The 26,764-nt window shown below is 39.3% G+C and overlaps 1 protein-coding gene across 13 annotated transcripts in view; it reads left to right on the top strand.

The window, feature by feature from the left end:
- PRUNE2 (prune homolog 2 with BCH domain) overlaps positions 1–26,764 on the top strand; it is a 346,173-nt gene that overhangs the window by 174,295 nt on the left and 145,114 nt on the right. The window lies entirely within an intron of this gene.

Here is a 26,764-nt window from a genome sequence, read left to right on the forward strand (position 1 = left end):
TGAATGCTGTTTCATTCATCTCAGTAAAACAAAATCTAAAACTCAAACGCTCACATATGTGTGTGGATATGTATAATCTGTTTAATAGCAATGATTATATATGTGATTAGATTCAATTCCTTTTTTTTGTGTGTGCACCACCCCACATTGTCCATGGAACTTTTCTAAGAAAACAAGTTGTCCTTTGGCCTTTGTAAGCTATTTGGGTGCAGGTCATTTTGGTAATCAGTGGTGACAACTCAAATAGTAATAAGATCCTCCTCCCAGTCTGTTAAATGAATAACTCAGAGTGAATGCTACTCGTGTCTTTGCATGTTTCCTTGGTAAATTATCTTTTGTCTACTTTGGGGGTTTCCAATGACTTTGTATGTTAATCTTAATTAACCTAACTAATGGGAATTATATTTTACAGAGGCACATTTGTGCTGTGCAGAAGTCTGGGTATTTCTTTACTGTTATATTGCCTTGATCAAGCCATCTACCTGTAATTGAGGCACTGAGCTCTCAAGTCAAGTTTATGGAGATAAAAATTGCTGTATAGTAATTTGTCTTTTGGTTTTTAGAATTGTATGTTGCTATTCTTTTTTTCTTCTCGTGGTGATGGTGACTATATCAACATATATGTTTTTAGGGGATAGCAGGCGTGCATAAGGGTGTCCATACCTCAGAAAACCCAAGGGCAAAGCAGGTGCTTTTTTCTGTGATTTCTTTGTAAAATTTATTCCCAGTTGATTGACATCATAATTCAGTTCATAGATCCGTATGAGTACCAGGAGGCAGAGTGTGATCACTAAAGATAATCACATTTGGTGGTTGGTTAGTGCCTCATAGCTTACAGAACACGTTCTCATTGTAGGTAGAAACTCAACTGTTTCTACAGACTTTCAAATTGACAAATGCTCCATATAATTAGATGTTGGTGTGGCTCAGTAGAAGGAATACATGCAATTTGAGATATAGTAACTAGATAATCGCCTTCAATTAGAAATCTGCTTTGCGTCTAGAAATCCAAAGAAAACATGGATCTTGCAAGGGTCAGTAGCTCTGAGAATCATTTCTCCTAGTTCGAGCCTTAGGGTTTTCTCTCTCTTTCCCTCCTCCCTTGTCTCCCTTCATTTAATGGCGTCTTATTAGGTTTTAAATGCCTTGTTTGGAATTCCTTTCTAAATTAACATAGAACATCTTGTAATTGCTTAGGGAACAGTCCGTAGTTAGCAAATTATTTTAAGGCTATTATTATTATAGACTTACCGTAGCTTTAATGTACCTTCATTTATATTATAGGGGTATACAAATGGCTTTGTCAGATACGTTAAACTGTAAATGTTTATCAAGCTAAATAAGTGACAAAATGATCATCTTAGTCTTGACAGTAATTTACATAGAAGTCCAGTAATTAATCAGGCGGCTAAGTACATCTCTAGAAGCGCTATGTGATCTTCTGGGAGGAGGGAGGCCGTTTGTACATATAAAGAAGGGAACACAAATTGAACTCTAATCAGCCGAATGAGAGCTTTTCGTTGTGCATAATGGGGATATTAAAGATGGCTAAGAAATGGAGAAGGATCTCAGTAACATTCTATATCTTCTTTGAAAGAGAAAATGCACATTATTTATTCAGTCTGTTTTTTGGAAAAATCTCCAAGTTAAGGGCAGCGTTTGGTTTTCTCCATAGATCATCCTGTGATACAGTGGTGTTTTCTCAATCCCTACTCATATTGGATCATATTTCAGTGTTTCTTTCTCATTCCATTCCATTAAAATAATGTCAGAATCCCTACAATCTTATTTTGTGTGTTTTGGAACAGCTGTCTAATTGCCCTTTAAATCTAGATAGATTCTCAAAGAAATATTCTTAGTTCCTATGACTTTCTAAATCTTATTTGTCCTTCAAAGCATGATTAAGTTCTAGCTAATTCGTGATGACTTTCATAAATTTTCCATTTTTTATAACCACTCTCTGAATGCTTGCAAAATTTAGTCTAAATGGACTTAGGACTTAAATATATACTATATCTTCCATTAATCTTGAACTTATTTCACATATTTAATCATGGTTAAACAACATTTAAAGTTAATTGAGGGTAATGATGGTATCTTTGACATTTATCTCCCTTTATAATATCCTGGCACAGTGTTGGGTATACCATAGAGGCTTGGTACATACAAATGCTTAGTACATATTGGTGTCTGCAATTTGTCCCTTTGATATCTGATTTTTATTTCCTTTTGAATTTAAGTAAACAAGCTAGGAAAGCAAAGCCAACTAACTGTGCGTCCAAGGCAACCTACTTTGTTTCTTTCCAATCAGTTTCTTCCAGATAACTATGGCTGAAGGCTGAGAAGGCCCACATATTTATAGATAGTACTGCTTATCCAGCTCTCCAAAAATGGATTGGGCAGCTTTGCAAAACAGTTAGCTGTTGTTACTGGAAGGAATCGACTGGAGGTTCTGTGGCATGTCAGGGAAATGGGGAAAAGGATTCCTTCCATTTTCAACAGTCCTTTGCAGTGCTACAATTCCACAGCAGTGTGTGTCATGGCCTTTATTTGCCTGATGACAGATTAATTTTCTTGGGTGGAAATACTGAGAAAATTAGAAAGATTTGTCTCCTTGCAACATACACAGCATGTTCTTCAGAGAGAACCACTGGTTTGGGAGGTAGAAACCACTGCCTTTGAGAGATGGGTTAACTCTGGCCCTCTATGTTATGAGGAGAAAGCTACTAAACCCTTTGTCTCTCATTTTAATTGTAGTATATATCACAAATGATAGTTGTAATCTAATCAAGGTTATAGAAGTTATTGAAAGATCTACCAAAGAAAGCAAATAATTCTAATACTACAGAGTTTCAATGCTTTGCTCAATATATGAGGTCAGAATGAATGTGACTTTCAGGAGCAGTGGATAAAAAATAGACTTATCAGAAGCAAGGCCAGAGGGGTAGCCCTTCTTACAGAGAGGACCTGGGAGCTAGGACCGTGGAAAAAACACTGCAGTCGCATTTCACATGGCCTCTGGGTCATCCTGAGTCTGAATACAGCACACATCTTGTGGGGCATGCACACCGCATATTGGAATCCACTTCATCGATGTTCGTTGTACCTGATCTTTTGTGCCCTTTTTATTGCTTGATAATTTGATTATCAGAAGAGAAACACAGTGGTTTTTCTTAATTGAAGTATAATTGACATACAATATCCTGTTAGGTTCAGGTGTACATTGTAGTGATTCCGTATTTATATACATTACAAATTGATCACCATGATAAGTCTAGTTATCATCTGTCACCATGCAAAGTTATTACAATATTATTGACTATATTCCTTGTGCCGCACATTACATCCATATGACTTAGTAATTTTATAACTGAAGTTTTTATCTCTTAATCCCCCTCACCTATTTCACCCACCCCCAACTCCTCCCTCCTCTGGTAGCCACCGGTTTGTTTCCTGTATCTATGAGTTTGTTTCTGTTTTGTTTGTTTCTTCTGTCTTTTAGATTCCACACATAAGTGAAATCACACAGTATTTGTCTTTCTTCTTCTGACTCATTTCACTTAGTGTAATACTCTCTAGGTCCATCTGTATTGTCAAAAATGGCAAGATTTGATTCTTTTTTATGGCTGAGTAATATACCATTGTATGTAGAAACACAAGTGGTTTTGATTCTGTTTCAATCCTTAATTTTAGTGGTGGAACCAGTAGAGAGAAATGAAAGTTGCCAAAAGCAAAATCCATGTTAAAAACTAAAAAAAGTATAAAAATTAAAAATAATAAAGCCTTAATCAGAAAAAGAAAGAAGAGAATTTATGGATATCAAAGCACATACTTAACTAGAACAAACTTGGCCTTTATTTTGCCAGCAGAATGAAGTGATGATTATATATCCTGGGCCTACTTTGCTCCCTAATAAAGCAGTATGTTAAGATGTTAAGGGTAAGGGACAAATCTTTCCATTCTAATGAGGTATCACCGAAGCAACTGAGGTTGCTCATGGCAGTACCACATTAATGATTCCCTTGCTAACACCAAATATTATTACACATCCTTTAAACGTCTCCCAAAAGGCTGTAAGTCATTAGCATCCTTCCTCAGGAAGAACAATAATCAGGCACTGACTTGATCACCTTTTATTATGATCAAACACATTATGATTTATTCTTGCATATATACAGTATCAGTTTGCTGCCATAACAAAGCACCACAAACTGGGTGACTTAAACAACGGAAATTGATGGTTTCACAGTTCTGGAGGCTAGAAGTCTGGGATTCTGAGGGCTGTGAGAGAGAACCTTTTCTATGCCTCTTGCCTAGCTTCTGGTGGTTTGCCGGCATCTTTGGCATTCCTTGGCTCGTAGAAGCATCACCGTGGTCTCTGCCTTGATTTTCACATTATCTTCCCTCTGTGCATGTCTCTGTGTCCAAAGTTCCCCTTTTTATATAGACACTAGTCATTTTGGATTAGGGCCCAGCCTAATGACCTCATCTTAACTATTATTTCTACAACAACCCCGTTTCCAAATAAGGTCGCATTCTGAGGTGCTGGAGGTTAGGACTTCAACATATAAATTTTGAGGGGACACAATTCAACTCATAACATATACTATTCATAAAAGTAGTCATTCTCCAGACAACTTAAAAGAATAAAACTTATACTAAGACTGCCTGAATGGACCTGTTGCCTGCTAAGCACACTTCATCTGTTGCTCCCACATGTTTTTATTTCAAATCAATTTCCTTTAAATGGAGAACAGTGGGGATTTTCGACTCTTTAAATTTTGTCTCCTTTGTTCGGAGCCGGAGTCCGAGGGAATTGTTCAGGCCTGTTTTCTCTCTGGGGCTCCGCTGTGCTCTCAGCCTGGGGCCTCCATATAGCTAGACGCTCTGCTATTTGAAACCTGGAATAGAACACAGGGGATGCATTCTGGCAAGGTGACTCAGACAGCTGACTCATTCTGCCCTGCACAGAGGTTACCAGCCAAGCTGCACCTTGGAATGCTGCAGAGGGAAAAATACCAACATTTTCCCTTAGCATTCGGACAGAGTACAGACCAGAATGAATTCCCAAGATCACCATTAAACTCCTCACTAACAAAACTGAACATTTACTCAGGCTGCAGTGAAGCATCATTGAACAGTTGTAACTCATGATTTGAGACTGAGCAAACCAGTCTGAAATCTGGTTTATCAGTTTTAAGCACCAAATATGATTTCTCATTGTTTGAGCTTGGAGTTTCTACCTCTAGAGTATTTACCTACCTTATTTTGTCGTAGAATGCATAGTAATATTTTGGGGAAGCATATATTATTTTTGATTAGCATATTCTTCAAAATGCCAAACCCTTACACTGAAGGTGATTTTTCAAAGCCATCTGGCCAACCAATGGAAATATGCAACCTCTCCTCCATGTTCTAAATCCTAAGTGCCTCCATTTCCTTTGGTGTCCAGGTCTGCCAACTCCTCCTTGCTAAGAATGAGTTAACATTTCCTGATGACTGCTCACTATGTACTAGAGGGAGGACTTGCAAGCGTTATCTCATTTAATCCTCCCAACAACCTCGTGAGGTAGAGGTGCTGCGATTACCCCCGTATGGCTTGAGTAGCCCTAGCAGCTGTAACAGATAAACCCCAAATCTCAGAGACTCAACACAGAACTTGTTCATTTTTGCTCATCCAATTTAATGTTCCTGGTTGGGTGGCCATGGGTGATTCAGAGACCCTCTTTAACACGTGGCTCCCAAGTTTGCCTGGGGACATCTCCATCCTATCTGCCAAGAAGGAGAGAAGCTTGGAGGGCCAAAGGTGAGAGGGTTTTATGGGTCTGGTTTAGAGGTGGCATCCGGTTTAGAGGTGGCATCCATCACTCCTGTTCATGTTACATTGGCTCTGTCACATGGTCACATCTAAACTGTGGGGAGGCTGGGAAATGTAGTCCAGTTATGTGCCCAAGAAGAAGAACCAGTTTGAAGAATAATTAGTCTCTGCCACGATCTCCATCTTGGAGGTGAGGAAATTGGAGTCTATAAAAGTGAAATCACTTGTCTAATGTAGAGTCAGGACCAAAATCAGTGTCTATCCTGCTCCGGCACTGTGTTCACTGCTTGGGACGTGGCACCTGTGGGCAAGACGAGAGTTTGAGCCCACTTAGGGGTTCACTAGGAAGTCATCAGGTGTCAGTCATTGCCTGAAACTCTGGGAGTCAGATAGCTTAGATAGACATCCTTAATCAATTTTTTTTTTTTTTTTTTTTTTTTGTGAGCAAGATCAGTCCTGAGCTAACATCCATGCTAATCCTCCTCTTTTTGCTGAGGAAGACCAGCTCTGAGCTAACATCTATTGCCAATCCTCCTCCTTTTTTTTTTCCCCAAAGCCCCAGTAGATAGTTGTATGTCATAGTTGCACATCCTTCTAGTTGCTGTATGTGGGACGTGGCTTCAGCATGGCCGGAGAAGCGGTGTGTTGGTGTGCGCCTGGCATCCGAACCCCGGGCCGCCAGTAGCGGAGCACACGCACTTAACCGCTAAGCCACGGGGCGGGCCCAAGCAATCTTTGATTGGACTCCTGTTTTTCCTACTCTTGGTCCCAAGCCTGTTCCTCTTTATTGTTATATCTTTGCTTCTTTTAAAAGTCATTTTAATTTTTAATCTGTAAACACCACCTAACTTCTAAGTATTCATAGTGAATGTAATTATTGGCCCCTCATATAGAGGAGATTTGTTACAAATAAGTCAAATAGAGCCAGCCCTGATGGCCTAGTGGTTAAAGTTCAGCATTCACTGCTTCAGTGGCCCAGGTTCGTTTCCCAGTTGCAGAACCACACCACCCATCTGTCAGTTGCCGTGCTGTGGCAGCAGCTCACATAGAAGAACTAGAACGACTTACAACTAGGATATACAACCGTGCACTGGGGCTTTGGGGAGGAAAAAAAAAAAGTCCAGTAGTGTCAAAAACTAGATAGGACACACCAGGTAGGAAGGAAAGAAGTGTGGTGTTTTTTCTCAGCTTGCTTCTAGAATTCAAGGACATAGGTGTTCTGGTTTACCTTGCTGTGATAGAACTGTTTCAACACTGTATTCAAAATAGACAGCAGCCCAATCAGTGAAAAATTTTAATGGTAGAGATTTTTATTGAAGTGAAACAAATATTTCTTTTGAGCACCATAGTAACTCCATAAAATGAAACTCTGACTAGTTGAGGTGTTAGGAATTCTCAATCCATACCTGGCTGAAGAGTCCAAAGGGGTTTAAAGCAAATGACAAATGGTTAGGTGACTTTCATTGTGTGAATTTAACCATCGGTGTGTGTAAGGCAACCGAAGTGTGAATTACAATTTGATACTAATTTAGAGCTAATAATTCATAGCTTCTTGAGGACAAAGCAAGGATGGAAAAGTGAAATATAGAACCAGGAAAGTGGACTTGCATTCCTACTGAGCTATGAGCAGTTTTTGGCAATGAGACATACCTGAGATGAGAGAAGCAAAAATCCCTTTTTAAAGAATGGTTTATTGTATCAGCAGCAATTGCACTTTGTCTTTGAAGAAAAATGTACTAAGCAGTTGAAGCTTATAATATTTAGAATTCTTACAGTTTATATGTAAGTAGCTCCTTCTGCAGATGGCCAAAAACATTTCAAAGACACCAAATAAGGTCTGCAAAACTGGCCTATCTAGAAATGCCTTATAATGGAATTCCTGTTTCATTATCTACAGCTAAGCTCAAGTTGAAGGCAACTGGACATTTCACTGACAACTTTTCTCTCTTTTACCCACTATCCAACTTCAAATGGACTTGAATGATTCACAAAACCTGGCCCATTCTAGCCATATTTCTCTATGAATGGCCATTTTTTTCTCTAAATGGTACAAAATACCTCAGTACAGCTTTTCTAGCTATCATTTTGCAGCAGGAATGAGATAAACAGTGATCCAAAGTTTAGAGATGATAAAGGTACTCATTATGTGTTGTGCTTTCTTTGGCATAGGGTAGCGCCCTGAACCTCTCTCCTTCTCCCCTAAAACACTGTAAAAATCTATTCATGTGGAGGAGATGGGAAAGAAGAGTGTATAGAAAACACAGAGCCTGCCCCAGGCGTAAACTCTCCTCAAGGCCCAGAAATCCCCACTGACTTCCCTGGGCAACTGTGCAGTCGGAATGAGATAATGAGATCAGATGAGATGAGCACACGGCCTCATCAAGAGGCTGCAGGAAATTTATGTGATGCTAGCCTCAAAAATGGCTATTTGGCTTGGTGCAGAGAGGAAGCAAGCTGTGGGAGGAGCTGCTTGCCATATTCCAGGAAGTCCGAATGTGGTTGATTGGTAGTGAAAGAACAGGGTAGAGTCAGTGTTCTATTTCATGACATTTTACTTGCTGCATCTCTAGTGGAGAGGGCTTTATGTGATTCAGATTTATATGCAAACGTGGATGTGTATTATTTGTTACCATTCCCCTTTTCATTACATCTCTACCACCGATACCTGTGCATTTACTTTTGCAGCATGGACATGGAACAAAACAAGGCTGCAATACACCAACCTAGGATTCCTGATGTCCTGATGTGTTGGGTCCAATTGGCTTCCCTCTCACTGCTTCCTCCTCAAAATAAAATGGTGTTCCACTTTTCTACTGCTGCGTGGCAAGCCATCCCCAGAGGATGGCTTAAAACCTAGAGGCTTAAAACAAGCCTCTCACAGGTCTATGGGTTTATTGGGTTCAGCTGGGCAGTTCTGGCTCAGAGTTTCTGGTGCAGTTGCTGTCAGATCATGGTCAACTGTGAGCTCCGTTGGGACTGTCACCTGGCGTGGGCTTCTCACAGCATGACACTTAGATTCCAAGAGAGAGCCACAAGAATGAGTGAGCTTTCTAAGACACTCGGGTGAAAGCTGCAATTCTTGTGACTTAACTTCAAATGTCTTAGAATATCACTTCCATCATATTCTATTGTTCATGCAAGTCCCCAAGGCCAGCCTAGATTGATGATAAGGAAAATTAGCAATGGCGTTCTGGTAAAGGTTTAACAATGGGCTTTCTGGGAAAAAAAAAAAAAAAATATATATATATATATATACACACACATACATACATATTAGTGATATAAAGGATATATGGCACACAATTTGCAAATAATATACTCTTTATTGTAAATTCTATACAACCAGTTCTCACAGAATGAATTAATTTTTGTGCAACTCTTGCATTGAAATTGATGAACGAGTATGGTTCCAACAAGAATGCAGTTGATATTTTTGTTTCTCTTAACAAGAAAATGAAACAACAAAAACTTTTGTCTGAACTTCATCTGTTTACCCACAATATGAAGACTTTGCTGAAATAAAGAATAGTTTCCAAATACTGGAAGATCACATCCTCAGAGTTTCTTGGGTTTTTTTTTTGTGTTATTCACAATGTGATGGTTAGAGACACAACACACTTTTAAGGTTAACCTGAGTTATTAACCTTTTCTGCATTACTTTTTTAAGTCTCGACCAGGCATGTTTTTTCTTTAAAGGGCCAGAGGGCCAGCCATGATGGCCTAGTGGTTAAAGTTCGGTGCTCACCACTTTGGCGGCCCAGGTTTGCTTCCAGGTGGTGGAACCACACCACCTGTCTGTCAGTTGCCATGCTGTGGCGGCAGCTCACATAGAAAAACTAGAATGACTTGTAACTAGGATATACAACCATGTACTGAGGCTTTGGGGCACAAAAAAAAGGGGGGAGGGCTGGATAGTAATATTTTAGACTTTGTGGTCCAAGAGGCAAAACTGAGGCTTTTACATAGGAACTTAACAACTATTTTAAAGTGTTTACCTCTTGGGCCATACAGAAACAGCCAGTGGGCTGAATTTGGCCTGTGGGCTGTAGTTTGCCATCCCTGCTCTAGACAATCAAGCAAACAAGCTTTCGTTTATAGCGTTTGCCAATTTTCATAATGTCAATACTCTTACCTTGGCCAATTTCAAGGTAGCAATGTGACATCATCCAAACAGGTTTGGGAATATTTGATAAAACTACATTGTATAATTGCAATTTACTAAGAGAATAGATCTTAAGCATTTCACACACATACACAAAAAAAAAAAGAAAAGGAAGAAAAGGTCATCATCACATTGTGTACTTTATATTACAATTTTGTTCATAAAAAAATCAGATTGGGAAGAGATGTGCAGAAGCATACCATTATATAGCATTTTCATCAGACAGATGCAATAGATATAAATAACCTTGAGAGCAAAGATAACAGTAGATATAGTAAAATAATTAGGAAGTGATGAGTTTTGAAAATTTATGACTTGTTTTTAATATAATTTATTTACTGTAAAATATGTAATTTAATTTTTATAATGGCTGTGTTTAGTTTGTGAATGATGGTTTTGGAAATCTCCTGAAAATTTTACAATCATTTCTCAACAACCTGTACAAATCAGCTCCAGCACCCCCCTGGGAATTAGACCGCAATTCTTGATGTGAAGAGGAGCGTGTGCATATAGGAGGGAAGGAATAGAAGGTGGCCATTTTGGAGACTATTTATCAAAGAAGGGAATTGCTTCTTCTATCCAAGCCTGTGTCATTAAGTCCCAGACTTTCTTCTATAAATCAAGGAAAAGTAGAACTATAATTTATGATTCATCATTTACTTATCTGGTTTCATGCTCTTAGGTCAATGGTATCCTGTTTCTGACAGTCAATAATCTTTGTTGAGACTGAGTAGATAGGGCTACCCTGCTGAACAGCCTCAAATAATTAATCTTTAGGGTCTTTGCTATTTGAACACAAAACATCACAGTGACCTCTGCCTCCACTTGTCAGTCACCACGCATGCTGGGGGCCCAGCTCCTGCCCAGGAAGCCTCGTCTTCCCCACTCTACTCTCTTCTGCCCAGCTGGAGACCCGGAGCTTGCTCTCTCCAGGAGTGCATCCTGGATTGTTACCACTTTCCTCCTGAGCTTCAACCATCCTGGGCTGTCCTAGGGAGTTCTGATAATACTCTTTGGATCACATTTTCTGTATCACTTTTATCGCTTCCCGTCTTTCCTTTCCTTAGTAGGTTTGCTCAGCTTTTCCCTTTTCCATACATCCACTTGCGCCTTTTCAGAAACCCTGCTCCATTTTTCACTGCCATTTTTCTCTTGCCTGAGTATTACTACACGCCTTCCAGGAACTGCATAATGAATATTTGTAATTAAAAAGCCAATAAAAGTCTTTCCATACGTCATCAAAATGTCTAAGGCTCTCCATTTGGATGTGGTATTTCCGGTACCTCTGTCACCTCATTTGGAGACTTCTTTAAGTTCACAATCACCTTTGGGGAAACGAGCATATTATCAAAAGGCATTTTGAATAAATTCATGTATCACTGCATCTTATATGAATAAAAATTATACATTTCTAGACCTTCAAAACAGGCAATTCTGTTTTATTGAAATCTTTTAGTTGGAGGGGTAAGCTGGCCCTTTCTCCGTGAAGGAAATGGAGTATGAACGCACACCTTTCTGAGAACTAATCTCTATGACATTAGTAGAATTCAACACCTTTCTTGTTATTGCCTTTAAATAAGTGTTGGTATTTGGAAAGCTAACAGATAGACTTTGGTTCTAGTCATTTTAATCATCCCATAAAATGACAAAGAAACCAGAAAACAGCCCATTAAGTTAATTCATTCTCAACTTTAGCACTGCTGAGGGAATCAACAAATAGCATTTCACAAAACATAGCTGTGACAATTTGAACTTTTTTCCTAGCACAATATCTGATTCTCTTCTTCTCTTTCTTTCTGAGAAGAGAAACCCTCAGGACATAGTGATATGCTACGATGACTGCTCTTTCATTCTGTAAATACATTTTTTAAGTGTACTATAATGTCATTTTGATGGTTTAATTTCTGGAAGGATTTGGCTAATTACAGTTTTAGGAATGTACTCAGACCAGTTTTAGCTGCCTGGCGTTACTTTTAATAGCAGCTGTTGCTTACCTTTTCTCTCGTTTATTTTCTCTCTCTCCTGCTTTCAGAGTTATTTTCCTGATTTGGAGACCTGACCTTGGTTTAAATTAGTTTGTCGGTAACACTCCTGTGAATCATATGCAATATTTTAATAGTTAATTACTACATTGTATCAACTTGTCATAGAAAAGCAGGCTGTGAAACTAAAGAAAAATTGTTCCCTTTTCTTGTGACAGAAGAAACCTCTACAAGAGACAAACGGTGGTGTGTGAGTGTATTAGCGAGCCCCCTTTCCCATCCACGTAGGTAAATGCGGAATTGGTTCTCTAAGTAACAAGGAATCTTTTTCAGTACACGCTGAAATGAAATAATAAATTTATACCAAATAGCCAGTGGCAATTCAGAGAAATAAGAAGACTCAAACAAAGGGATAATTTAGGATAGTTACTTTCTAGAAGAGACATCATTTTTGTTGTTCCTTAATCAACAGTGATTTCTGAGGTTGGCTGTGCTGAGTCTGTTGAAGAAGAATGAGTTATTATAGGTCGGTGGTGTCACCTAGTGGTGGAAAAAGGAAAACAGATAAGGTGCTAGAACTAGGATTTGGTAATTTATTGTCTTCTTTTATTCCTTCAAAAGGATAACATAATGCTATTTAGTGTTCATAGCATGGCTAGTCAATACTTTGAATAATTCAAACTAAAAAAATATACAATAGTAGCCAACATTCATTGAGTGTTTGCTATGTACAATATATTTTATTTTCATTTTCTCAATGAATCTCTATGACTACCCTTTGAAATACATCTATTATTATTTCCATCATGTAAATGAATTGTAAAAGACTCTTCTAGAAAAGGTAGCTCATGACATTAAGCATTTGAGGCTATGTTTTGCCTTCCAACATTTTAGACTGGCATTATTTTCATGATACCATTACGAAATCTAATTTTCAGTTTCTTCGCAAATGCTAATGCCAAACACACCTGTGGGTGACTCTCCATTGTTCTGGCCTTTAAGAGGGCTTTTTATCTCAAACCAAAAGTGAAACAGTCATTTTGCACTTACCTGCCCATACAGCCCAAACAATGAGTCTCCCAACCTACACTATAATCACCAGCTTAGCCTACAGCCCATCAGATTGGCTCACGTGTCTTTGGTACACCAGGGTTGAAGAGGAGGGCTTGAATGCATGCACTCATTTCCTCCATCTACTTAATCACTCATTAACATAGTCATTTGTCAGCGAACATTTTTTGAGCAGCTACTATGTGCCTGAAATATCGACTAGATACTACAGTACAATGGTTTTGGTCCTCCCTAAGCTTGGTAATTCCTAAGACTGATAATTCTAATTGGTTTTAACGGGCCAATACATTATACCAGAATTTCTGACTCAATAGCTCTGGGGTGGGGCCCATGAATTTATATTTCTAGTAAGTTTCCTGGGATGCTGATGCTACTGGCCCAGAGACCACACTTTGAGTACCGTTTGGCTTAGAGCCATTCCATTCAAGTCCCAACTTTTGGATGCATATACACAGATACTGAGGAAGGGTACCTACTATGTTCCCAGCACCATGATAGGTGCTTTATATTATTTATCTTTTAAAGTCTTGATGCCTTCCTTATGACATAGGCAGTTATTATATCTATCTTACAGGTGGTAAAACTGAGACTCACAGAGAGAAAATAAAGTACCTCAAACCAGAGTAGGCATTCCAACCCAGGGACATCAGATTCCAAAGTCGTTCTTCTTTCCCCATTGTTCTATGTTGGGTCACAGAAGAATAAGCTAATTGTTACCAACAATTTTTACTCTATATTTTTCTGGAACTGCCTTATGGAATTAGCTGACTGTGGACACAATCCAGGTATGAGAGATAAGAAAGTCTGTGTTTCCCCAAAACTTAGTGGCTTCAAAGAACAACAATTTAGTATTTCTCATGATTCTACTGGTCTTGCCTGAGCTCACTCATGCGGCTGCAATCAGCTGATGGCTCTGCGGGTGTTGACCTAGGGTGGCCTCACTCACATGGGTGGGGCCTCAGCTGGGAAGGTTGGAATGAATGGCTGGGTGGCTGGGCCTCTCTCTCTATGTGGTGTTTCATCCCAGGCTTCTTCACTTGAGAGCAGAAGCCTTCCAAGATGCTGGAAGCAAGAGCTTTGGGAGCTCACAAGTGTGCAATGTCACACCACATTTTATTGGTCAAAACGAGTCATGGGGCCAGGCCAGACAAAGAGTGAGGAAAGAGACTCCACCTCCAGATGGGAAGAGCTGGAAATAATTTGTGGCCATTTAAAATCCACCAGAACCTCCAAACAGGACTGTCTCTTTGTTTTCTAGTTTCTCATGATTTGTAACTTTTTCATGGTTTTAGCTCTCTTGGATTTTATTCAGATAAAGACCATCTTATCAAACGTTCTTAAGCACATTAGAAGAGTCACATTACCAATGAGCATTGAGAGAAGACAGTGATGAAATGAAGTTCTTGCTTTTTGACTGATCCAACTGATAAATCTTGCCTCCTGGAATGGGACCAGGGCTCCAGGGCTTCAATATTAGTCTCTTTGTAGGCTTAAAGGTCTTCAGTAGTAGAGAAGGTCTTTATGAACTATTGTAAAAGTGTTCATAAAGATTTACTTTGAATTTGCGAGAAGTCACAGTAACAGGAGATTATAGAGAATAAAAAGTCACCTAGATGATCAGGTTAGAAATGTTCATTCACAACTTTTAAGGAATAGGAGACTGGGAAAATTCTTATTTGTGTATGGTATAATATAGTTTGAAAAATATTATGATGTTTGCACATCTCAAGGTAATATATTTGTCATGAGATAGTATCAGTCCCAGCAGAAACAGATGACCTGTTCAATTAGGATAATTTGAAGAAATTTAGTAAGGTGAACCATTTTATTAGGTGAAAGCAGAGTGAGGGATACTGCAAGGACGAGATTAGTATCCCAGGAGTTACCACCCAAAGCCTGAAAGGAAAGGGAAGGGAGAAGTTTCCAGAATTTTGGAAGGAGAAAGTTGAAAATAGAGGGCCACCTCAAGAGGAGCCTTTGGTCAAGGAATGGCCAAGTTCGAGGTGACCCCAAACAAAAGGAAATGGAGGAATAAACAGTCTGCCCTCACTCTCCTTCTTCCCTCCCAGCACCAATTGGGGCTTTCCATTGGCTGAAACCAACAGGAAGAGACTCTCAATGTTGTCCATAAAGTCATTATGCAGTGGCAGAGAGCAGGGTAGAGGAGGGTGGAGACTAGTTCTGCAGGGACAAAAGGAAAGTAACCTGCAGAGAGATGTTCAATTAGAAAGTTCGGCTGAAGCACCAAGGCAATCTGTAACCCTTCCCAAAGTGATGTGTGAGACCACGATACAAAATTTTCAGGAGAAGTAGATAAAATCTGGTTACACTGCTTTTGAACCTCTCACCACCTTTGAGGAAATAAAAGGATTGAAATTTAGAAGTAGAAAACAGGAGACATTTTGACACATGTGCATCCCATGTGATTAAGGACGAGGGGGCATCAGTCCCTCACCTCGAGGCTGGGCAAGGGGTTCTGAAAGGCCCACTCGGAGAGACTCATATGTGCCCCTTTCAGTTTGGGGGACACAGTGGGCATGTGCTTCACTCCTGTGTAGAAAATCTAAAGGGCAAGAAGTATGTTGACTGGCTGGGTTGGCAGTTGGGCACAGAATAGGTGGCTGCATGGAGCAGACTTCACCCAGAGGAAATTGTCAGAGTTGTGGATGCAGGAATATTTATGATAGGCCAGATCTGGGCCATGTGTGAGAGAGAGCCAGCGTGTGGTTTTCACATATCCTGCCCAAGAGGGCTGACTTGAAGTGAAAACAAAGTGGATCTCAGCTGAGAGAAGCTCAAGGCAGAGCCAGCTTCCTAAGGACTGGGGAGAGAGGAATAGAAATGGATTCCAACTGTAGAGGAGCATAGGGGAGATAGGAGATGAGAGGTCCCACAGATCCATAGGGAGCCCATGAAGGCAACCCACCAGTGAAGAGCAGAGAGCTCTAATATTTAGGCATTCCAGAAGTAGCAGTCAAGTAATAACTTTTCTACTCCTCTTACCTCATCTTACTTCCTTGTGCTCCAACCCCAAAGGGGTCAGAATTACAGTTAGCAAGATGAATGGGGAGTAGATGGGGCAGGTGGGGAAAGAACAAAGAGGGGATCACACCCTCTCCCACCAGCAATGGGCCTCGCTGGGGGAAGGTGGGAGCTTAACTCTATAAAAGATTGCAATTTTGACTACTAAATTGAGACTACATCTTGTGAATCGAAATGCCTAAGAAGATTTTTTACCTAAGAGTGTACAGAAAAATCATGGGGTTTGCCAGATTTTTTTTTACATAGGATCAGTGCAAGAATTAGCCCAACGGTGTGATCCTACAACTGTACCTTATGAGTCCTGCTTGTTCTACATATCTGTATAGACCTTTAGAGAAACCTGAGTTGCTGTTTCTTCTAAAGTAAGGAAGGTGGGCTTGTCGCTTCCCCCATTCCATACATTCCTCCCTGCTAGGTATTTGTTCCTTTGTGAATTCTTCCTTCTTAAAAACATTCCTGATTTTAACTTTATGAGAATCTCTTGAAAGTTAGATGGAGAAAACAGTGAGGGAGGAAGCAAACATTGTGTTTTGTTTATGTTCCTGTCTCCTAAGGATATTCCTGGGCCTACGACACTCTCGTTGTGTGAACTCAAAATGACGTGATTTGAGACTGAACTGTACTTGACAGGAAAGTGTGTTAATGTCAGCACAAGTATTAAAAGCTAATATGTCCAGGACCAAGTTTTGTGGCATATTTTAAGCACATAAAAGGGAAAACAAATCATTCTTCTTTGAAAGAGCAAGAATACACTGTTAGACCTTTCCAATTATTAGTAGATATATATATTTGCAGACAAATTAAAATACCTGAAGCTTTCTCTTTTGTATTTAATTAAGGCTTATTTACAAGTTTGAACTTCTGATATCCATCCATTGTTTGATTTTAGTTTTTGATATTTGCAAACTTTCTTCCATTTTATATTCATGTATGTGTCAGGCACCAAGATGGTACATGAATTTGTTTTTGTTGCTAAAGAAGCAAGTAAACATGTTAATATTTAATCTTCCAGTAATGGAATCAGAAACAAAAATCTCAGCAACTTACAGTGCTGTTCAGAGATATTTTTCCGCTGCCTGTTGTGAGAAGTTAGGGTATGTAAAATAAATGATGTATGGAGCTGTAGGAATGCGACTTTTCCAGACTACCTTATGTCTAAGGAACATTAAACATAGGGTTCTCGTTTAGCAAATAAATAACCATTCATTTCAATGGCTGCATAGTCTGGACTTTCGCGCATATTTTTGCAAAGATAAGGAGAGGCCATTAGGGATTTAATATAAAATAAATCGCCAAGGGGTCTTCTTGTAGTCCTAGTCTTTCTGCCACATGGTGTGTTACTAATGTGCATAAATGGGCTTAAATGAATTTGTTATCTGTATTACATTTGCAGTATGTATATATTTATATATTATTTTTTAATTGTGTTTAAAAATAAAACATTAAATACATCATTTTGGAGAGTCGACAACGTAGAATACGTAAATCAATCAGCTTCAATTAGTATTAAAAATGTCAGTATATTAGATTTGCCTGTGGGTATATTTACCCCACAGAGTTTAATATATTTTAGTTTTGTCATCTATGAGGTAGCCGTATGGTTAATTTGTCACCGTATAAGAATCGACTGTTACAATCCAAGCTCGATTAATGACATACGCTTATGCGCTACTGAAAGAGTCCGTGTCTTGGCTGTTTTATTGATGCCCTAGGTCAGATTCTGAACATCGTCTCTACATAGTACTGGTGGCTTTGACTAACCAAGGAGCTTTGCTAGTTTACTCTCTTTTTGAGTTACTCTTACCACATTAAAGGTTACAGAAAGAAAGTGGCAGGAAATATTCCGTTATCATATGAAATGATTTAATAATACTTATTATTGCATCCACACGATAGTTGCTGTAAGAGTTTACCTTTAGACTTTCTCTATTTTTTTCAATAAGTGGAAATTGTACTTTTTACAATGGAAAATGGAAATTAATAAATTATAATCTGGTAAGATTTAAAAGATAGATATGGTCTCCTTTAGATTAGATTCTAGAATGATTCCAAATGGTTTCGAAATAACATATTTAAAATGTAGTTACTCATCTTGTAAGAAAAGCTTTGATGTCTGCCCTGTAGAAATAGCTCTTATTAAAGAAATCATCATTTTAAAGAATTACTTAGTGATGCCAATTAATTTTTATTATTTTTCATTGATAACCTGCTAAGTAATGTTGAATTTTTGTATCCATGCTAAATTTTCCATATCTATTTCATATTCCAAACATAGACTATGGTGTAAATATATTCTAATGTTCTTTTCTGCTAATCAATTTTATTTGAGGCTACTATTTTCAAAGAGAGCAAAAACTTTCTAAATTGTATGCAGCCAATATTTCCTTTTCAAGCAGTCTTAATGCAAATCCTGTCATATCTACAAATATCATTCAATTAAAATATTTATTAGATAACTATTAGACCTTACTTAATAGCTTTCACTCATATTTGTTTCTAAACCCAAATGAAATCACTGTTTTATAATCTAAAACAAGGAAAGAGGCAGTTGGTGAGTGTATATGTGTAACCTTTGCATTTGACTGGTAAGGAAAATACTGCTTATTTTGACTTCTCTCAATTTGACCAATTTATCATTTGAGGGTTGTTATCCTTGCTTTTATCACCGCTTTACTGAAGATGTTTATGGGGCGTGGGCTTTAACAGCAGGAGGTGTTTTTTGAAAAATGTTAAGTGTAAAATATGTCTTGTAATTTATTCATATGTTATTCAGTGTTTGTTTCCACTCTTTGACAATGTATGCACACAATCTAACATTTATGAGTAATCTTAAATAGATGAAAATCGCCCTTGAGTCTCTGTCAATCCAGAAGAACGAACAGAGAAGCCAAGGCTTCTCTGCAAAGGTGAATTCCACGTCCAGAAGACCAGGGTGCAGCATTCTCCTTTTCCAAAGTGCTAACTGATACAAAAGTTATTTAACCCACAGAGGTTAGCAATCCACTGCCAAAACACACATTGGCACTTTGGGGGGACAATAAAAGATAAAAAAGAAGAGTTAGAAAATTAATTTGGATATTTTAAATTCAAAATAATAACGCCCATAAATGACAGTAGGAAAAAAACCTCATTTGCATTTTGCTTTCATGTTTCCGAATAAATAATCAATCATGTCTCTGATAGAAGGACAAGAGGGAGACAGATCAATCATGTCTGTGATAGAAAGAAAGGGAGGCTGGGATTCTAATCCCTAAATCTTTGATCTCTCTGCTGCTGCACATTCCAGGTGAGTATTTGCGATGTAGGGGACATTTCGAGAAAAGATTCACTTGAGTGGTGATTCTCACTCTTTTGTGGTCGTTGAACTCTTTCTAATAGAAATTTTTTGTGCATGTCATATTTGAGTACTAATAAATTATAAACCATACTGAGTCCGTATCAATTTTAACACAATTGCTAGTAAACAGACTTCATGGTATCTACAGAGGTATCCACAGTGAACACACAATTCTATTGTTTGCCCTTCTAGCAAAACTTTTACTGCCCTGACCGCCTTGGCTTAATGTACTCATAGGTCAAAGTTCTTTAATCTTCTGATACACACGCTCTTTCTCCAGGTCCAGATGTTGTAACATGGCTCTTCCTATGTTTAACTTAGAACAAATTATACCCCATCACCCCCCTGAATCTCATATCCTTCCTTGTTCAATATTCCATTAAGACTCTGTAGTAACAATCTGTATGTTCAATTGTGGCAAAAATAAGTTTTACACATTGATCAAAATTTGGCAACACACTTATGGCTGGCTGCTGGCACAGTCATGGAAAAGCACCGATCTTAAATTTTGACATCATTGTCCTATATACAAAGTCTTCTGCCCTGGTGACCTGGCTTGGATCTCGTGTGACCCTCTAAGGTCACCCTCTAAGAAGTTCTTTTGCCAAAGTTAGCAGCAGGCAGGACAGCGGATTAGGTCTCTTTTCCTCGGATTCTCTCCTGATCTTGGCCTTCGGCGTCTTACCATTTCCAGTATGAAAAAGAGTCAGGGAAAGGTGAATCCCAGAAAAGAGATATTTTGCCACCAACTCAGACCATTTATTACAGAAACCTCCTCCTCTAGATCTATGGCCTGGTTGTGTGGTTAAGGGCTGTCTAATGAGAGTAGAGAACGGGGGAGCCTGGAGCTTTCTGTGGCTGTTTGAGGTGCCCTGTGTAGGTCCCTGAGAACATTCTGGTGCTTAGTCTTTAGCTTTTTTCTTCCCAGTAAGCACTTGATGTTAATTGTTTACCTGTGTTCCTAGCAGCACAATTCACAATAGCCAAGACATGGAAGCAACCTGTGCCCATCAATGGACAAACAGAAAAGCAAAATTGAGATATACATACAATGGAATATTTTTCAGCCTTAAAAAGGTAGGAAATTCTGACACATGCTACAACATGGATGAAATTTGAGGATATTATGCTAAGGGAAATAAGCCAGTCACAAAAAGACAAATACTGTATGATTCCACTTACATGAGGTACCTAGAGTGGTCAAATTCATAGTAATGGAAAGTAGAATGGTGGTTACCAGGGGCTGGGGGAATGGGGAAATGGAGAGTTGTTGCTTAATGGGTATAGAGTTTCATTTTGCAAGATGAAAAAGTTCTAGAGATTGGTTGCACAACAATGTGAATATCGTGTTCACATTATGTTCACATTGGTAGTGTTATTAACACTGCTGAACTATACACTTAAAAATGGTTAAGGTGCTAAATTTTATGTTATGTGTTTTTTACCACAATTAAAGAATTTAAAAAATGCAATTGTTATATTGAAGCTCAAGAAATTCAGCTCCATGTTGCTTTGTATGGGATAGGGGAGGAGAGCAATCTCATTCTGAGGATGCCTCTCACCCTACATCTTTATCATATGGGTAAAATCTGTAAAAACAAACAAGGAAGCAAGACTCAAAGCAAAAAACTGAGATGTGACAGAAAGGGTAGCTAAGGGCATCCGCTGTTAGGAAGGAGAAGGGTGTGCCAGGTAGCCCCCATCCCTGCTCTCCTTCATACCCTGCCTGTATATGTATGAATATCTCAGGACTGTCATTTAAAACACCAGATGATGTACCACCTCTATCCCCTCTCTCCTGTTCCAGATTTAGTATGAGAACTATGCTAGAGATCATCCCATCCCAGGGAAATCCCAGGAAGTTTTATGTACTCAGGAATTACCATGCTTTGTAGCTGGCCATGGCTAGGCCCCTCATGATCCTGTGTACTTGGGGAGGTTCAAGGTCTTCCATGGAGGAGACATACGTAAATAAAACCTTGATGTTTGATAGAGAACCATATTTCACCTATATAAATAATAAGGTAGCATTATTAAACAAAGGAAGGATGCAGATTGGTGAATATAACTTCTAAATATTTAGACTTTGGGGAAACGATTTTAAGAATAATAATTATCTAGCTTTATTTCTCTTGAATAACAATAAATAAACACATAACTGTATTTTACTTGTAAAACATCCAAATAGTACAAAAAACAAAAAGCTGAAATCTCCCTTGACTATCACCTCAATCCCAAACCAGAAGTAACTGCCAGTTTGGTATGTGTTTTTTTCAGTTCTTTTTCTGTGCATTTTCATATACATGTACCTGTAGAAGTGTATGTTTTTTCCTTATCTAGAACAGTGAAAAGAAGAAAATAAAGGAACATATTCTTTCTTGCCAAGTAACTCCTATTGCTATTTCTAAAATAAAAATAATGTACATAAAAGTAAGAAAATTTCAAGGGTACACAAGTGTCAAAATGAAAAGTAAACCGTTCTTTCTGCCCAAGCCCTCTCCCAGGAGTAACACCGTTAAATGCTTGTCTGTGTCTGTGTTTGTGTGTGTCTGTTTGATTTCACTTTGGAAGCAGTCTTAATAAATGGAGAAATGCACAAATATTAGCTTTAAGCAGGCATTCTACCTCTCCAACCATTTCATAATAAGACAGATTGCATGAGTAGCATGAAGTATATACTAGACACTTTTGACATAAGTTAGGGGAAGACAGGGGAGGCATGTAAAAATGAAGATCTTGATTCAATTTCTTTCACAGAATCCTCTCAGACTCCTGCCTTCTTACGATGCACGTTTCTTTGTATGTCCTTCGTGAGGGTCCCTGTTCTCTGCTGCCGCTTTTCGCTGCTGTGGACTCTGACACTGGCTGTTTCGAGTTGTGCCTTTCACTGCCCTTTATCTCTGACCTCTCCTCACCTTCTACCAAGCATCCATCAAGTCCTGTCAACTCCTTTGCCTAATGACTCACGAAGCCCTCACCTCCTTCCATCTCGAAGCCTTCCACCTTAGTACAGGTTCTTGTTCTTCATCTTTGGACTCTATTGCAAAACTTCCTTTCTCTCCTCCTCTTTAGATGAGCCCCTCTAAATCCATCTTCTTCACTTTCTAAATTACAAATTGGGTCATATGGCTCCTCTGCTTAAAACCCTTCCATGTCTCCCCATCACCTACTGAATCAAGTCCATACTTGTAGTTAACTTCAGATGCATCTCCTACCTGCCTTTGGAAGAACCTGTGCTTCCTTCCTACATACGGAATGACCTGCAGCTGAGGTTGAAGGTGCTGTGTCCTCTCGTTGCCTGTGCTTTCCCAGGGACAGACCCTCACCTCCATTACTGTTCCTCCTCCTCCTGCCAACTCCTAAGCCCTTAAGGCTCAGCACCTGCACCTCCTCCCCAGTCCTCCTCTGCTCAAGGAAGAATTGGGAGCTCTGCCTCTTTGCTCTTCTAGTTCTATTTATATTATTCTATCAGAGTGTTTATTGCTTTACAATGAAACTTCTGGTTTGCTTAACTGCCTCCCTCCTCTAGACTGTGACTCTCTTTGAGTATGGAAATTTTGTCTTCTTGCTCTGTGAATTCGCAGCCCTTAGCATAGTGTCTGCACTGAGTAGGCTCCCTGTGCATGCAGGCTGAGCGAACCCTCTGCTAGCTCCCAATTCTGTGTCTTCTAATTTTCATTATTTTCCTCATTCAGATCCTTTTTTTTCTTTTTTCTGCTTCTCCTGGGTGTAGGGGGAATTATTATCGTGAGGTTCTATTTTGACAGCCTTTGCCATTCCATGATATTGTTTCTTGTTTTTGGTCATTGAGTCAATAAGTGCCATGATGTCTTCTGCAGTCCCTCTTCTTGGCTATTTAAAAAATTCTTTTGGAGTCGGCAGGATTTGTAGCTTGGGTTGCTATTAGAAGAGTATTATGCTTTCTTCATCAGTTTACATGGCAACATTTTATTAATGACCACGTATCGTTTATAAACAAAAGGATTTTGTTTACACAAATTATACACAAACTTATTAATTTTATTTTTTTTGTGAGGAAGGTTAGCCCTGAGCTAACATCTGTTGTCAATCCTCCTCTTTTTTGCTGAGGAAGATTGGCTGTGGGCCAGCATCTGTGCCCGTCTTCCTCTACTTTATATGGGACGCTGCCACAGAATGGCTTGACAACCGGTGCGTCAGTCCGCGCCCGGGATCGGAACCTGCGAACCCCTGGCCACCAAAGCAGAGCAAGCGAACTTCATTGCTATGCCACCAGGCCAGCCCCCACAAACTTATTTTAAATATTAGAGTGTGGATTAAACAAAATGAGGCATCTGTGAAGTCAGGGGTTGGAACAGTCAATGAGTTCCCTTTGATTTATAAGATTCTGCAATCACTGAACAGTAGTCTTATAGTCTCAATATCTGTCTGTTTGAGTCTTGTTCTCTCAGAAATTTTCTCAATACGAAAAGTCCGAGTCCAGGCAGAAGTGAATAATTCAATACCAGATGATTTCTGGCCATTGGATTACAAAGTTATATGTTATTTTTATGTCTATCTGAGATTTTGAATTAATGGGATATACTCCCCATCAGTTATAGAAAATGAAACACATGATTCATTAAAAGTACCATATTTGGGTGCTGTTAATGAAAGTCTGTATTTTTACAATGAACAAAATATTTACATTTCTCTCTCCTCCCTTCATTTGCCCCTTTCTGTCCTTCCTTACTCTGTCTCTCTTTCTCAGACTTGTTTACAAGAAACCATAAGGTAGAGATAACACAGTCACATCATTTCTAGAGAACTTAAACTGGTTCTCACAAGGGCTATCGGCAACTCAAAATTAGGTTGAATCACAAACTAAGACAAGTTGGGTCACAAACTCTCTGTGGGCTGAGGCTTATCTTTCACGCTGTTTCAAGATCCAGTGGTGTTTCTGCTAAGATGCAATTTACAGAATGACACTGGAGAGACCAGAAATAAGGCAGAATCTTTTTCAAAGGCAGGGGTCTGTGTCTAATGCTTGATTTCTCTCGGCATTTGTCTGGGTCTTACCAGTTTGGTGACCATAAAATTAAGGTGCTTTGACAGTATGCAGATGTCTTTGAAGACCAGTGCCATGGATGGTGGCAATATCCAGAAAGAAGGTAGACCTGATCTTTGGACACCTGTGTGACCGAGAAGCCCATAGCTGAGTCCTAGATGGACTAATAGTCTATGTGAATTCATACTAGAGGTTGGCCAGAGCTTCTTGGCATCTGACGGCAGGAGCCCAGCCAACTGGGCCAGTGTTGTTCAGTTAAGCTTCCATTCCCAGGTAAGGCCTGTCTGTTGTCTGAGCCCTGACCATACATCAGAGCAGCAGGAGTTCACAACCTTTTCCTGCCTTACTTCATGGCAGGCAGAAGAGCAATGGAGGGTGTTTTTCCTTCTAGTAGGTCTAGATCAAGAGACTGATAATTTGGGGAATAATGATAATAATTCGTAACACGTATCAAATGCTGAGTATGTTCTGGACACTGTGTTTAAAATTTAATGTGAATTGTTGCATTTAATTTTTATGGCCACTCTATGAGGTGGTTACTTTTAGTACTCCCGTTTTATAGAGCAGATGTCTGAGGCTTAGAGAGAGTATGTAACTTGCTCAAGGTCACTCAGCTATAGAGTGGTGGAGGAACTAAGATTTACGCCCAGGCATCCATGTCCAGAGGCTGAGCACTTCATCACTCCTGTATGGCCTCTGGGGGCCTCTCATGTGATAAGGCCTGTGGCTAAGTCTGAATTCCTGGCTCTGCCTTTCACTTTATGAGCATATTTATTTATTTTCTCAGAACTACAGCATCTCATCTGTGGAAAAGAAATTTAAAAACCTACTTCATAGAATTGTTTTGAGGATTTAGTGTATGTAAAATGCTTAGTAGTTCCTGATACATATTAAGTGCTCAATAAATAGTAGCTAGTCTCATTAATATAGGTTTTATTAAAATAATTTTAAAAAATCTTGCTTGGCTCTAGGCAAAGCAATGCATTGCCAAAAGATATCTGTGGTTGCCTAAGCCCTTACCGCATAAGTTCATAGTACTTTTATAGGCCATTCCTTTTTGAAAATCAGATGGGAAGGAATATCAGATTTTCTGAAATTCCATAGGTAATGTATGGAACAAAGAATTACAAACTAGGAATTAAAAGATTAGAATTCTAGACCTAGATTTGTGACGAACTAGCAAGGTGAACGTAAGCTAAGGCTGTAAACCCCTCTGAGCCTTGTTTTTTCTTTATTGTTTCAAGAACGATAAGGAGCTGGCTCTGAGAATGAGGGCTTGTAAATTAGATGTGCTCCATAGATCTTTCGAGTAAAAAATTCTATGATTCTAAGTCTAAGCCAATTCAAAATGGCATATGGTAGTTCAGTAAATGATGCCCAGAGTTCCTGCTCCCTTCTCAGTTTCTCTCTTGTCTGAATGGAAGCTGGTCGCAGGTAAGGGATTCACCATTTCTGAGCCACTTCCAGGATGCTCCAGGACAATGCGTGTTGCCACTAGCAGCTCTTACCAGATGGTCCCTGGATAGGCACAGTGCACCTGACCTGAGCTCGTGTATTTCACTCTTCTTATTAGTCTTTGATGACCCTGTCAGGCAAATACTGGTCAACCCTCTGCCCGCCTTACAGAAAACACTTGTAACGTTTGCTTGTATTCCTCCTCTTGGATTTATAACTATCATGTTTATTGCTTGCTGTATGCAGTATTGTTTACATTATTTACTTTACTCTTTGTAGCCTTATCACCTAGTGTTTCAAAAAGTATCCTTTTATTCTACTAATTTGCAACCCCTTCTAGCCTAAGAAGCAATGGTCTGAAAGTTCCATATGTACTCTTCCTTACCTATGTATTATAAATGCAGAGGTACCAAACCCCATGTGGTGTAATAGACTTGGATTTGAGCAATTCCTTATAAGAGCACTTTAAGTTTGGACAAATTACTTAACCCTAAGCATCAGTTTTGTTGTCTGTAAAGTGGGGTAGTAAGACCCATCTTTCAGGGACATCGTGGGGATTAGGGAAAACGTTATTAAAATGAAGTACCAAGCCAGCACATAATGAATGTGAGTATTTGCTAGGTAGCTAACTTAATACTGCCCAAGTCTAGAAAGGGAGAAAGAAACCTTTACATTAAAAGATCAAAATTTTTAGGGGGCTGGCCCGGTGGCGCAAGTGTTTAAGTGCGCGCACTCTGCTGCAGCGGCCCAGGGTTCATGGGTTCGGATCCCAGGCGTGCACCGAGACACCGCTTGGCAAGCTGTGCTGTGGTGGCGTCCCATATAAAGTGGAGGAAGATGGGCATGGATGTTAGCCCAGGGCCAGTCTTCC

This window comes from Ceratotherium simum, chromosome 20, assembly GCF_057802395.1.
Source record: "Ceratotherium simum simum isolate JZ-2026a chromosome 20, ASM5780239v1, whole genome shotgun sequence".
NCBI classification, from domain to species: Eukaryota; Metazoa; Chordata; class Mammalia; order Perissodactyla; family Rhinocerotidae; genus Ceratotherium; species Ceratotherium simum.